Source organism: Otolemur garnettii, unplaced genomic scaffold (genome assembly GCF_000181295.1).
Source record: "Otolemur garnettii isolate 467f Iridium unplaced genomic scaffold, OtoGar3 scaffold00108, whole genome shotgun sequence".
Classification (NCBI taxonomy): Eukaryota; Metazoa; Chordata; class Mammalia; order Primates; family Galagidae; genus Otolemur; species Otolemur garnettii.
In genome coordinates, this window is record NW_003852503.1 from 1737010 (window position 1) to 1751729 (window position 14720).

Sequence of the window (14720 nt, forward strand, 5' to 3'; positions counted from 1 at the left end):
TCAAGCTATTGCCATGGCGTCATAGCTACAGCAACCTCCATCTCCTGGGCTTAAGTGATTCTCTTGCCTCAGCCTCCCAAGTAGGTGGGACTACAGGTGCGCGCCACAATGCCCAGCTATTTTTTGGTTGTAGTTGTCATTGTTTGGGTCAATTCGAACCCGTCAGCTCTGGTGTATGTGGCTGGTACCTTAGCTGCTTGAGCTACAGGTGCCACCAAGAAACACTCTTAAAAGTACAAGTTCAGGTGAGGCTGGGTTAACAACACCAGAGTTCTCAGAGTGCAATATTAATCACCATTGCACTTTCTACTCTGGATCTGGCCTCCAGGCATCCCCACCTTGCTCGTGACCCAGGAGGCTGCCCCTTCTTAGCAGCATAACCAGTTCTCTCACCCTCTGCCTTCTGGCTGGGTCTTGCCAAGGGAGGCACTGGCAGGAGGCAGAAGGGCAGGAGGAGAATGGGAACATTCAACTTTCTCCTTGCCATATTCCCCATGTATCGACTACATCTTTGTACCAAAGGCCCCAGCGTGGGTCAGGCAACCCTCTTCTGCACCTACTGCTGCCCCAATCTCCTAGGCCCTTGCTGATGCCTCTTAACACTGCCCACAGCTTTGAAAAGAGTCTCTTTATTATTAAAGTCCCCCTTATTACTCTGCCTGAAAGCACCATCCATATCCTGCCAAGCCACATATGATGGTCACATATGATCCTGGATGCTTTTTCATAAATCCATAATGTAGTCACCCACGTTCGTCCACACCCTTAAATGTCACACTCGCACGTGTACATCGACCAACTGCAAGGTCTTTGGAATGGAAACACTGAGGCATTTTTCACAATATAAGAGAGTTCTAAGCTGTGCTGGGAAGTTCAATACCAGTTTAAATGTCACAGCCAAAATAATTTAAAGATCAATGATGCTTCATCAGGGACCTTGGTATTCTGAACGCCTCTAAAATCCCCTAAAAGTACAAATTCTGGATTCAACTAACCTAGGTTCAGAAGTGAAAAGAAAGGAGCCAGATCTGAAGGAACAATTAGGTTCAGTTTCAAAGCTACCCCCAGTTCTGGTCTTGAAAGGGAGGCGGGCCAAGCTTTCTGCTATGATTCACACTTTGCGATTAGAAATTTAATTTAAAATATTAATTTGCTTTTCAAAAGAGAAATGAAAAATATCAATGTCCTCAGAACTGCTACTTCCTTGTCCTCCCTACTCCCCCCTGAAAAAAAAGCCCCTAGTTTTTCTACTGATGTCATTCACTTGTTCTGGGAAGGTGAAACCACATAAGTTTTACTTTTAATGTGCAGTTTCTTTCCCAGGCTCCGAGCTAGCCCTGTCAGGCGATGGTCAGAGGAGGCCTCCTCCACCTTCCACAGTGTGGGTGAGTGGAGCAGAGGGTGCCGGCTCCCAACACCAACCCCACCCAAAGCCTTCAATCCTCTCTGGGTGACTTCAGGCCAGTCACCACCTTACTTTTTCTTTGTAACTTAGCCCCTGTTTAAGTCATTTGTCACAAAACAGATTTTCAATAAAGCAGTAGTTCCCAATTTTTTCTAGTATGGGGGTTGAAATCCATGCCTGAGAACCAAAAAACAAAAAAGTATTGGTATTGCTTTTTGTCATGGAAAAGATGGCAGAGTCCCAAGAGATGCCAGCTCTGTTTAAGCATTTGACCTCCGGTAGTGCTCAGAGCACACTAGGGTCTTTGCTGGACCCCTACAGGCCCACAGGAAACTTCAACCCAAGTATTGGAAGCACTGGACTGCAGGCTGGGTACTGTGGCTCATGCCTGTAATCCCAGTACTCTGGGCCGCTGAGGCAGTGGATTGCCTGAGCTCAGGAGTTCAAGACCAGCCTGAGCAAGAGTGAGACCCTGTCTCTACTAAAGATAGAAAATAACTAGCTGGGCTGATGCCTGTTGTTCCAGCTACTCAGGAGGCTGAGGCAAGAGGATCGCTTGAGCTCAAGAGTTTGAGGTTACTGTGAGCTATGATGCCATGGCATTCTACCCAGGGTGACACAGTGAGACTGTCTCAAAAAAAAAAAAAAAACAAAGTTCTGGACTACAAAGTCCCGTCTATGCAGCATGTTAATTTTTTCTCTTTTTTAAAATGTGAATGCCTAAGACCCATCATTCATATAAAGACCCAGATACAAGAATTCCAACTGGACAGACAGGGAAGGGCCTGCGGGAGGTTATCACAGCCACACATTTGCCTCCAGAAGGCCTTTCCATGTCTGTCCGATAAGGAAAAGTTAATGATAGTGATTTTGACGACAGCCACTGTTATCCTAAGTAAATATTATATATAGGGCGCTGCTGGACAGGCCCTGGCAAGGCCGGATGAGTCGGTGTACTGCCACCTGGAGTTGTTTATTCATGTTCAAGGCCTTCTGTCACAGATACAGTCTAAGAAACTGGACACTCCAAGGACCCTGGCACCAGTCAAGGACCCAGTGTACGAAGTGCATTGATTAAAGTAGTGACTAACTACAAATTTAATCAACAGTAAGGATGCTTTGAAGATACAACCACTTTAAGATACCGTGTAACCTTGTAACCTATAAAGAAAAATCTGTTTAATGTATACTATGGTGAGTAATAATGTTGCTGATGCTTGCTCTTACTGAGGGAGTACAAATATAACAAAAACGGAGTGCAGAATAGCTCTCCGAGGGGATATCCTCGCTGTTATTAGGAATTGCTTACTTTTCTGTAAATAAAAGTGAGATTGTTGATCTCTCATTCGCTTCTCCATTGATGGGCTTGAATGGCAGGTGGATGGAGTCTGGCAACAATCTGGGATGCTGCTCTCCTAATGCTGCTCTCCTAACTTACCTTCTGATGCAGCAGAGAGAACGTGGATCGCCGCTAAGCCCTGCCCTTCCCTGTGAAACACACCAGATTTGAGTTTTGCTGAAGCTGCCGACAACCTACTCAGAAGCCTCCTCCTAGGGCTGTCACGCTCAGGGTCGTTGACACCACCATCTGTTCTACGCCAAGACAATGTTGTGGGGCTCCTGAAGCATCTGAAAACAGACCCAAGAGCTGCCCAGGGAAGGGCTGGAGAGGGAGTTGGGAGAGGAGTGAGGGAGACCCTCTCAGAACCCCTTGGAAATGAGCAAAGCTTGCTTATCTCACCTCAGTGCAAGAGTCCCCTACCTCTGGCCAGGGTTGCCATGGAAACTTTATAAGCTCTATGTATAGGAAGAGAAAAAAATTAAAAATAAGAAGCATCCTGAGGTATGTATGAATTAGCTCCAAGGAAGGCAGGCAGAGGAGGAGGGAGTGGGGGCTCACCTCGGAAGAAACAGAGCTGATCTTTATCCTGATTCATAAAAAAGGAGTTGTGAGAACCACAGCGTCTTCAGCCAGACAATCAGCAGGGACAAGCAGGCAGGACGTAGTGAGGGCTCAAGGTGGGGCCGCACTAGGCATGTATAGGCAACTACATAGACAAGAAGGGACCAAGAGTCACCTTCCAAAAGGATCTCAAGCCAAGGGACACAGAGGAGGAATGACAGGACAGGAAGCAGAGAACAGAGCTGGTGGCAGTGTTCAAATGTGGGCAGGCAATAGCTTCCTAGACTCTCTGCCCTTAGGCCAATGGCAGAGAGTCAGTCAGGTTCACCACTCATATTTCCAGATATGAACACCTTAAATATCAAGGCTCACAGTAATAACAAAGTCTGTGGAGATGTCTAGTACGCTTTTGTTTTGTAAAACTCCAACTCCCTGCAAGGAAGGACTCTGCTAAACTCTTTTTCTCCTAATCTTGATTTGAGATGAAGTTTGAGTGAGGAATGAGTGTCTGAGTTTTAATGTCATGCAATTTGCTTTTTATTTTATATATACACATACATAAACACGAGTCCAGACAATTAATTTTGCAAACTCATCCTAGAAGAAGGAGGATTCATTCATTCTTCTCATCCTGCTAGGATGAGTCTCACTCTGTTGCCTGGGCTGAGTGCAAAGGCATCATCATAGCTTGCTGCAGCTTCAAACTCCTGGGCTCAAATGATCCTTCTTCCTCGGTCCTCCCTGCCTCACCATTAGCTGGGACTACACATGTGGGCCACCACGCAGGGCTAATTGTTCTATTTTTGTAAAGAAAGAGTCTGGCTTCCTGACAAGTTGCTCAGGCTTGTCTCAAACTTCAGGCTTCAAAAGATTTTCCCAAAGTGCTAGGATTACAAGCTTGAACTATCATGTCTGCAATTTGCTTGTGGCTCAAGGAGTAGGGTGCTGACCCCATATACTGGGGGTGGCAGGTTCAAGCCCAGCCCTAGCCAAATCTACAAAAAAAAAAAAAAATAATAAAAATAAAAAAGAAAGAAAGAAAGAAAAACAGACCATGGGGTAAGAACTAAAACTATAAAGCTCTTGGAAGATGACATAGGCGTAAATCTATGGGACCTTGGATTAGGCAATGGTTTCTTGGTTGTAACACCAAACACACAGCAATAAAAGATAAGTAAACTGGACATCATCAAAATTTAAAACTTTTGTGCTTCAGGCTTGGCGCCTGTAGCTCAAGTGGCGAGGGCGCCAGCCACATACAAATCTAGCCCAGGCCCACCAAATAACAATGACAACTACAACCAAAAAATAGCCGGGTGTTGTGGCAGGCACCTGTAATCCCAGCTACTTGGGAGGCTGAGGCAAGAGAATCACTTAAGCCCAAGAGTTAGAGGTTGCTATGAGCTGTGACTCCACAACACTCTACCTAGGGTGACAGCTTGAAGCTCTGTCTCAAAAAACAAACAAACAAAAAAAACTTTTGTGCTTCAAAGGACGCCATTGAGAAAGTGAAAAGACAATTCAAAGAACTGTAGAAAAGTGTGGCAAATCCTGTCTTTGGTAAGAGACTCGAATCTAGAATATACAAAGAACTCCCACAACTCAATAACAAAAACACACAAAAAAATCTAACTTTAAAATGGGCAAAGGATCCAAATAGACATTTCTACAAAGAATAGTAAATAATGGTCAGTAAGTCCATTAAATAATACTAAACATCACTACTCAAGGAGATGCAAATCAAAACCAAAACGAGATACCACTTCACAGCCACTCAGATGATTATAATAAAAAAGACAGATGATAACAAATGTTGGTGAGGGTGTGGAGAAGTTATAACTTTCATACACTGCTGCTGGGGACATAAAATGGTGCAATTGCTTTGGAAAACTGTCTAGCAGTCACACAAGGGATTTAACACAGCGTCACCACATGACCCAGTAATTTAGCTTCCAGGCCTATATCCCAGAGAAATGAACACATACACCAAAATTTCCCTATGGATGTTCATAGCAGCATTATTCCTAATAGCCAAAAAGTAGAAATAGCTCAAGTCTTCATGACCTGATGATCAGATAAATAAAACATGGTATATATCCATACAATGAAATACCATCAGCAATAAAAATAAATGAAGCAGGGCTACGTGGTACGACAGAGATGAACCCTGTACACACTCAGTCAAAGAAGACAGATGTAAAAGACCGCTTATTGTATGATTCTATTTACAAGAAATTCCAAGAATAAGCAAATCCATAGAGACAGAAAGTGCACTGGTGATTTCTTGGAACTGGGGAGACTTGAGGTGGGCAATAGGGAATGACTGTTAATGGGGACAAGACTTCTTTTGGGGGGGAATAATGAAGTGTTTTGAAATCGATCGTGGTGATGGTTGTACAACTCCATAAGTGTACTAAAATCTATTGGACTCTACACTTTAAATTGGTGAATTATATGGTCCATTAATTAGCACTGATAAGGCTGTTATTAAGAAAAATAAACTAGGAAAGGCAGGGTGGCTCATGCCTATAATCCTAGCACCCTGGGAAGCCTAGGTGGGTGGATTGCTTGAGCTCAGAGTTTAAGATCAGTCTGAGCAAGAGTGAGACCCTGTCTCTACCAAAAATAGAAAAACTAGCTGGGTGTTGTGGCAGGTGCTGATAGTCCTAACTACAGGAGGCTGAGGTAAGATGACTGCTTAAGCCCAAGATATTGAGATTGCTGTGAGCTATGATGATGTCACTACACTCTACCCAAGGTGATAGAGTGAGACTCTGTCTCAAAAAAAAAAAAAAAAGAAAAAAAGAAAGAAAGAAAAAGAAAAGAAAGAAAGAAAGAAAGAAAGAAAAGAAAAGAAAAATATTCTGGCTCAGCGCCTGTGGCTCAAGTGGCTAAGGCGCCAGCCACATACACCTGACCTGGCAAGTTCAAATCCAGCCTGGACCCGCCAAACAACAATGATGGCTGCAACCAAAAAATAGCTGGGCATTGTGGCAGGCGCCTGTCATCCCAGCTACTTTAAAGGTGGAGGCAGGATACTCGCTTAAGCCCAGGAGTTAGAGGTTGCTGTGAGCTGTGATGCCACAGCATTCTACCCAGGGCGATAGCTTGAGGCTCTGTCTCAAAAAAAAAAAAAGAAAGAAAGAAAAATATTCCATATAGCAAAGACATGAACAGACATTTTTCATAAGAAGACATACAAATGGCCAACAGGTTTATGAAAAATTGTTCACCATCACTAACCATCAGGGAAGTGAAAATCAAAACCACAAATATTACCTCACCTGAATTAGAATGGCTATTATGAAAAAGACAAAAAATAATATAGTAGATGCTGGCGAGGACATGGAGAAAAGGGAAATTTTTTTTATTATTTCAGGTTAATTTGAGGGTACAAAGAATTAGGTAACAATGTTTGTATTTGTTAGGTAGAGTCCCTCTTTTTTTTGGCTGGGGCTGGGTTTGAACCCGCCACCTCCAGCATATGGGGCTGGCACCCTACTCCTTTGAGCCACAGGTGCCACCTGAGAGTCACTCTTATAATTATGTCCCGCCCCCAAGAGGTGTGCCATACACCCTAACATTATGCCTATTAAGTGGGAGGATACCCATTCCTCTCTCTTCTCCCCTCCCCTTGCTCCCACCACACATCCTGCCCTCTGATGCTCTGTCTACCCAGAACACTTCATCATACCAGAAAGCCTCATCAAACTTGGCTTGATCATTGAGTTCATAGGAGTGAAATAAATTCTGGAATTAATTTGGCTGCTAATGTTTCTTAGGCATTTATCTTTGGGTTTTTATAACAGTCATCACCCTAGTGCAAGGTCTACAGATGGGACAGGAGATGCTTCCCAGGAGAAATCCGTCTAAAGGAAATGCAACGATATTGCCTTATTGGACTATCCAATAGACTGTCAGAAAAATTCAGGAGCCGAGGAGGGGAAGTTTTGGAAGGGAGGTGTGGTTTGTTTGTCAAAGTAGACATTTGTGTTCTTTAAGAATGATTCAAGAAGGTCAAAATGGATGGGAGAGAGAAGGACAATATTAAAGATTGTAGGTGGAACTCCATGTACTTTTTACAGATTTAAGACATGTAGAACTTAACTATTTACATACGTGTTGCTTTAGCTAACTAGGAGCTACTGAGTTTCCAAAATCTCCCAGCAAACACAGCAACCACTTGGATCACAGAGTGAGCAGGAATGGCAGCCTAGATAGAACCCTTGTGGGTGGAAAATAATTCAAATTCCAAGGACTTGGTCCAAGTTCCCTCAGATCCCTTGTCTAAGAAAAATCCTTATTCCTTAACCAGATGCCAGGCAAAAAGGCAAGACTTGGGTAAATAGAAACAAAGAAGAGAATCGTGCCCGTGTTCACAGATGAGAGAGATTGTTTTTGCACTTAACGATGGTTCTTGATTGGACTAGAGTGATCCTTATTTTGCCCCAGTCCTTTAGGGCTCCAAGTCTCCTGATTACAGGTTAAAATAATACCCATTGTCTGTATCAAGACTCAAAAGTCACACTTCAAAAGTAGGATGCCTGAAGACCTTCGTTGCCCTCGTCTCTATTTAAATAGAGAATATGAAAGCAGTTTATGTTAACAACAACGGAGTATGTTGTTAAGAATGAATTGTTCTTGTGAAGACTATGCATCAATGTTCATTTACTCAACACATTTTTAAGAGCTCTAACTCTATAAATAAAGCAGGATGCAAAATTGTACATACCATATGATTACAAGCCTGCAAAAAAAAAGCATTATTTCTGTGCTAAAAAAAGATAAGAGATTACAAATCTTAGTTGTATTGAGGGTAGAAAGATGGGTGATTTGTCCATTTCTTTTCTTTTCTTTCTTTTTTTTTTCTTTGAGACAGAGCCTCAAGCTGTTGCCCTGGGTAGAGTGTCGTGGCATCACAGCCCAGAGCAACCTCCAAGTCCTGGGCTCAAGTGATTCTCTTGCCTCAGCCTCCCAAGTAGCTGGGACTACTCGGCCCATTTTTGGTTGTAGCTGTCATGGTTGTTTGGTAGGTCCGGGCTGGATTTGAACCTGCCAACTCTGGTGTATGTGGTATCACAGCTCACAGCAACTCCAAACTCTTGGGTTTATGCAATTCTCTTACCTCAAGCCTCCCAAATATCTGGGACTACAGGAGCCCACCACAATGCCCAACTATATTTTGGTTGTAGTTGTCGTTGTTGTTTGGCAGGCCCAGGTTAGAGTCGAACCCGGTATACATGGCTGGCACCCTAGCCACTGAGCTACAGGTACCGAGCCACCTTAATACATTCTTTTTTAAAGTTTAGAAACAAATCAGTAAGATGATATGCCACAGCTGTTTTCTTCCCTCTGACATGTTGGTCAGGGAAGAAAGGTTGGGGACAGGGCACATTACAGTAAATGTGTGTGTACCTGTGACAGTCAGAGAGGAGGCTGTTGAATCAGTTGAAACACTGATTCTAGGCATGTTTGCATGAGGCAGGCCGACCAACTCTGCAAAAAAAAAAAAAAAAAATCTACTCCTTCCCCTTGAGGACATTTCCCATACAGGAAGAACTCAGTTAATATCTGACCACCAAGCAGGTAAGTACACAAAAACTCAATTCCTGGAAAACTCACCTTCTACCCTTTCCATCATCATCCACCTTTCAATAACATCATAAGCTTTGTGCTTGCCCACCCTTAGGGCTTGTTCACATCACCTCCCTTGTGTGAGATGTTTTTCCTATTAATTTTCCATCTATGTCAGTCTTGCTCATAGTTCAAGGCCCACTGGGATGCTTACCATCTCCAAGACCTCCTCCTTATGAATATAATGTTTATTATGTTCCACATACTGGGCACTGAGAATATTGTTAATTATTTTTCAAATGACATCTTGTCCAACAGCATTTGAAGCCACGAGAGTATGGGGGGGTAACTTATGTTTCTTTACACCGCTACCCCCATAAATCCGGTTTTCTGACAAATCATTTCCGATTTCTTGTTTTGTGCAATGTAGTTGTGTTAGAAGCTCAGACTCCTCAATCGCACCTAGATTTGAACCCCAGATGGGCACACCAGGGCAATAACCCTGAGAAAATTCTTTTTGCTTCTCAAACCTTAGTTTCCTTATCTCTAAAATTGTGAAATTAATAATACTGAGTCACGGTGGTTGGTGTAAGTTTAGTGAGGTCATGGATATACTGTGCTCAGCAAAGAGTTTGACATAGTAAGGGACTGATAACATGATGATGATAAGGATGATGAAGATGGTGCGTCTTCAGATACGGCTCAGATGGGGGCTGATGCCAAGGTCAAATGAATATCTTTTATCAAAACTCTGTGACTACTTTGCTCTATGTGACATTGAGGCAGACAGATGCCATCACGCCCCACCTAAAGGTGACACAGCCCCAGTGCTTTCAATCACGTTTAAATGCAGCCCAGGCCTCGGATTGCTTCTTTCAAATCTGTTATCTCATGACCCAAGCACTCAGCCCAGGGTGAGAGCCCATTAGCCTTAGCCTGATGTGACCTAGAAATAAAAGCCGAGGGTCACTATCTGTAGCTTTGCAGTAATTTAACCAATGGCAGATGTGTACACCAGCAGGCTGTTATCAAAACAAAACTCAAAGGCCATAGGGTCAGGATCTCAAAGATGCCAAGATCGTTTTTTAACTTGCCCTTCCTGCAGTAGACGTGAGTTAGGTTTCTCTTGGGCTTTTATTCCAAAGATAGTAAATTTGTGGTTAGAAATCTCTGGACCTTAATGATACCCATGTTTGAGAGATGGCTGCTTTAAACTCTGCACTGTGGTTTCAGTTAAAAGTTCAACAGAGACAGTGGTTTATTATGAGAGAGGAAAGGGGCTGTAAGCCGGACAGTAATGTTTATTTTGCATTATCGTTTTCTGTCTCCAAGACGTAACAGCAAAATGGCCTACCTTGGAAAACGAGGTTCAATTTGACTGGGTCAGGGGAGAATGAAACAGACAAAACACAAAAGTATTTGATGAGGTTATTTAAGAACAGACAGAAACAATAACACAGATAACAGAGAGACGATCCAGACCACAAACACATCATTTATAGCATTTTGGAAGCAGTTAATAGCATTTGAACAGACCGGGAAAATAGTCAAAGCATAGATACCATCAATAAATTGAAACACCTACCACATCTCACATTTCTCTCCATAGCTAGCATGTCTGAGCAGATACTCAGTAAAGCTATTAACATGGATGACTACATGGCTGTTAACTGAGAGTTTGTCCGGATGGGATTCTCTCTGGGGAAAGCGACATCAGAGAGCAAAACAATCAGCAAATAGGGAACAATTCTCCAAAATGACCGTGAGGGCTGTGCAGCTAAACTCATAGGGATCTCAAGCTCTGGAAAACAAGGGAGACTATACAGTTTCTTTGAGCATTCTAAGATATAATTTATTAACTTGTGTCCTAGGGAGGCAGAGATGGGAGACCAGAAGACTTTCTCAGAGGACATCCTTAATTTTCTTATGAGCAGTTTAATTGGTTCCCATACATTCTCTTATGCATTGTCAAAATCCCTTTCTCCCACCTGTATATGTAAGAGATACACCTTGGAGAGTTTTCCTTTCTGAGCTTGTTTTTATCCTTTCCTTGTATTCCCCTTCTGTGAGGTGACAGATATTCCAGGTGTTTGCAAGCTACCTTCTGCAGCAATAAACATGTAACCCACCAAACCGACAAGGCCCCCCTACAGTGGTTTGGGAGAATGTCTACATCTTCTGAGAAAGGGAAAGCTGGATTTGTGATAGCGCTGATTCCATTTCCTCTCCTGGGAAAGGCCACACAGAGACTCTGTGCTATATCTTGGCAAGCCAGAAGCCAGATGACAGATGACCCATCAATCAAAAACACCAGTGCCCTTGCTATCTAAAGCTCACCTAGAGCCTATGCCCTCCAGCCACAAGGCTAGGTAAACCCTGTTGCTGCTCCATTGCCCTTTTAGACAAGGTCAGCTCTCAATTAACATAGACCTCTGCCTCCTAACAGGGAGGGACCCATTATAAATGAGCAAAAAATGAATTCTTATTTGCTACTCTTATGCATGTGATTTGAACATGTGGTGGCAAAACAATGTTCAGCTGCTCCAATCATGGTCCCTTAAGCACACATTCACCACAAAACGGGGGAAGAGGAGTCAGTGGGCACAGGAGGAAAGTTTGCAAGGTAACTACATGGAAGGCAGCTGAGGATGGACACTGTGCATGCTGCTCCACCAGCGGTCACCAACATGGGCGCACCCTCCCATATCACCTCAAAGGACGCTTCTGCAGCAACTGGAGAGTGGGGCTCTCGCCAGAGAGCTGCAGAGAGCTAAATTCTGTATCAGGAGATGGAGAGGATAGTCCCAAACCTACTACCAGCCAGTTTTATGAACTTGAGTGACTTGGATGAGTAACCTCCCTTTGCTAGGCATCATTTTCTTCATCAGTAATAGATTAAATGAAACAATTCCAGGTTCCCAAATGGTTGGGAACATATAAAATTTAAGCCACAAAAGGCAACTGAAATCTTCACTTTTAGTATTTTTTACCCAGAAATTGCCATACAATGATGTGACAACTGAATCACTAGAAGGACATTCTTAACAGATTGTTTCCTGTGTAATTGTGTTTGACGTCTAAATTGAGGTCCTGGGCAATTACATTCAGTCTCCTACAGTAATAACAGTGGAAGAAATCAGAACTACCTGTAAGGCAGGATAACGGATGGGCATAGAAAGGATGTTTAAAAACTTTGCTTCACTGCTCTGTAATCAAGGTGAACAAATAAACAGGCAGATAAAACACTGCTGAGATTTATTATTAGCTTTATTTCTAAAGCTCTTTTTGGATGATGCCAGTTGTTTACAGATATCTAGAGACCTGTGTTCTTTTGATCTGTAGAACAGAGACATGCAGTGGCACCATACTACAGATGTGACAGTGGTCCAGCAAATACCTGGACATAGGGGAAATTGAGGCTGAACCTGGGGTATGGACAGACAAACCACAGAGAACTCTAACAGAACAAGGCAGAAAGGGCCAGACAGGCAGGGCTGTCACCTGCCAGTGTTGTTTCTTGATGACAGCAAGTCCATCCAGAAGCCAGTGCCTTGTAGAAAGCACAGGGCCATGTGGTGAATCAATCCCCCACCATAAGCAAGACTGGATGAGATGGGAGCCATTATTTTATTTCCCTATAGTGAAGGTCTAGGGAACCAGTCTAGCGAAGGCCTAGAAAATTCACTTCAGTAATGTAAAATTTCATGAAGCGAGAGACAGAAACTGTTCTCTGGAAGGGAAAAATTTATTTTAAAGCATCATGACACAAAGTAAAATTAAATTAAAAAATAAAACAGCCCATTTATAAAAAATTCTGATTTGGATCTTCAAAAGTCCAAATTAGAAAAAGCTTGCAGGCACATTTTTTAAAACATCTTCAGGTTCAGTGCCTGGGAGGATTGGCACCTGTAGCTCAACGGCTAGGGCACCAGCCACATACACCAGAGCTGGTGAGTTCAAATCCAGCCCTGGCCTGCCATACAACAATGACAACTACAACCAAAAAAATAGCTGGGTATTGTGGCAGGTGCCTGTAGTCCTAGCTACTTGGGAGGCTGAGGCAAGAGAATCGCTTAAGCCCAGGAGTTGGAGGTTGCTGTGAGCTGTGACACCACAGCACTCTACCCAGGGCAACAGCTTGAGGCTCTGTCTCAAAAATAAAATAAAATAAAGTAAAGTCTTCAAAGGCTAGGTGTGATAGCTCACACCTGTAATCTTAGGAGTCTGGGAGGCTGAGGAGGGTGGATTGGTTGAGCTCAGGAGTTCAAGATCAGCCCGACCAAAAGCAAGACCCCATCTTTATTAAAAAAACTAGCCAGGCATTGTGGTGGGCACCTGTAGTTCCAGCTACTCAGGAGGCTGAGGCAAGAGGATCAATTAAGCCTAAGGTTTTGAAGTTGCTGTGAGCTATGATGATGCCACAGCACTCTACCCAGGGTAATAGAATGAGGTTTGTCTCAAAAAGAAAGAAAGGAAGAAAAAGAGGAGGGGAGAGAAGGGAAGGAAAAGAAGGGAAGGGAAAGGAAGGGAGAAAAAAGGAGAAGAAAGTTTTAAAAACCTATTAATTGGGCTCTGCATCTGTACACAAGACCTGGGCAGACGGACCCATGATCCATCATCTAGCACAGTATTCAGGTTCTGGAGCAGCCTACACCTGACTAATCCAAGATAGGTAAGAATTATCTAGTGTGGACTTTCACAGCCTTTCTTAGTCACCCATCAGCAATAAACAGCTCCACCTTCTGATCATACAAATAGATCAATATCAGCTTCAGGAAGGAGATCACAGACGTGAATCCTACTGAAGCAACTTTGATCCAGATGTCTACCTAGAACCTCAAAATGCCTTAGATTTGTCAAGATCTCAATCTCCAGTCCATTAACATTCCTCATTCTCCTCCTCCCCTAAATCTCTTCCTCTCATTGTTCTCCAAGTTTATCAGCCACCTCCTCACTTTGCTTTCCTGGGGCCCATTCAGCAATAATCTCACCATGATTTTGCTACTAAACATTCCCAATGCGTCTACCCAAGGGGTGTCCCGCCAGCTGCTATTTCTGCCCTACTCATGGGCTGTGGTGCCAGTTGAGATGATTGTCACACACAAAATATGCTTTCCAATTCCAACAAGTATTAGCACTATACGGAAAAATTTTTTCCTTGCCCACAGTAAAAAATTTTGACTCTTCAAAACCTTTTCATGCTTTCTGAACGCCTGACTTCCTCCCTACTCACATACTCAAAACAATCTCTCTTTTTCTATCTGTGTATTTCTCATTTATTGATAAACATTGATTTCCATCTTTTGAAAACTCATTTTTCATACTTCTTTTCCCTTGCAAGTTGTCATTACATTTTCTTCTTTTCTTTTACATGTTAATTATATTGACCCCAAACTCTACTACCTTCAACTCTGAGCTCTGTGCTATGGTCCTCTTTCTCCTGCCCTCTATTCCTCTGCAACTTCATTGAAAACTATTTTTGCTAAGTTTGCGAATGATCCCTTACATCTCTACTACAATGACCTCTTTTTAATCTTCATCCTGCTGAAATTTCTACCCTGTTGCCTTATGTTTCAACTCCTCTTTTTTGGTACTTGATATCTCAAGGTATGGCCATTGGCCTAGCTCAGATACCATTAAGCTAGAGCATTGATGAAACCTAGGGTTCCTCCCCTTCCTCCTTTAGCCCTCACCATTCACCTGCCACCAAATTTTGATGACTCTTTTTTTTTTTTTTTGAGACAGTCTCACTTTATCACCTCAGTAGAGTGCTATGGCATCATAGCTCACAGCAACCTCTACTTCTTGGGCTTAGGTGATTCTCTTGCCTCAGCCTCC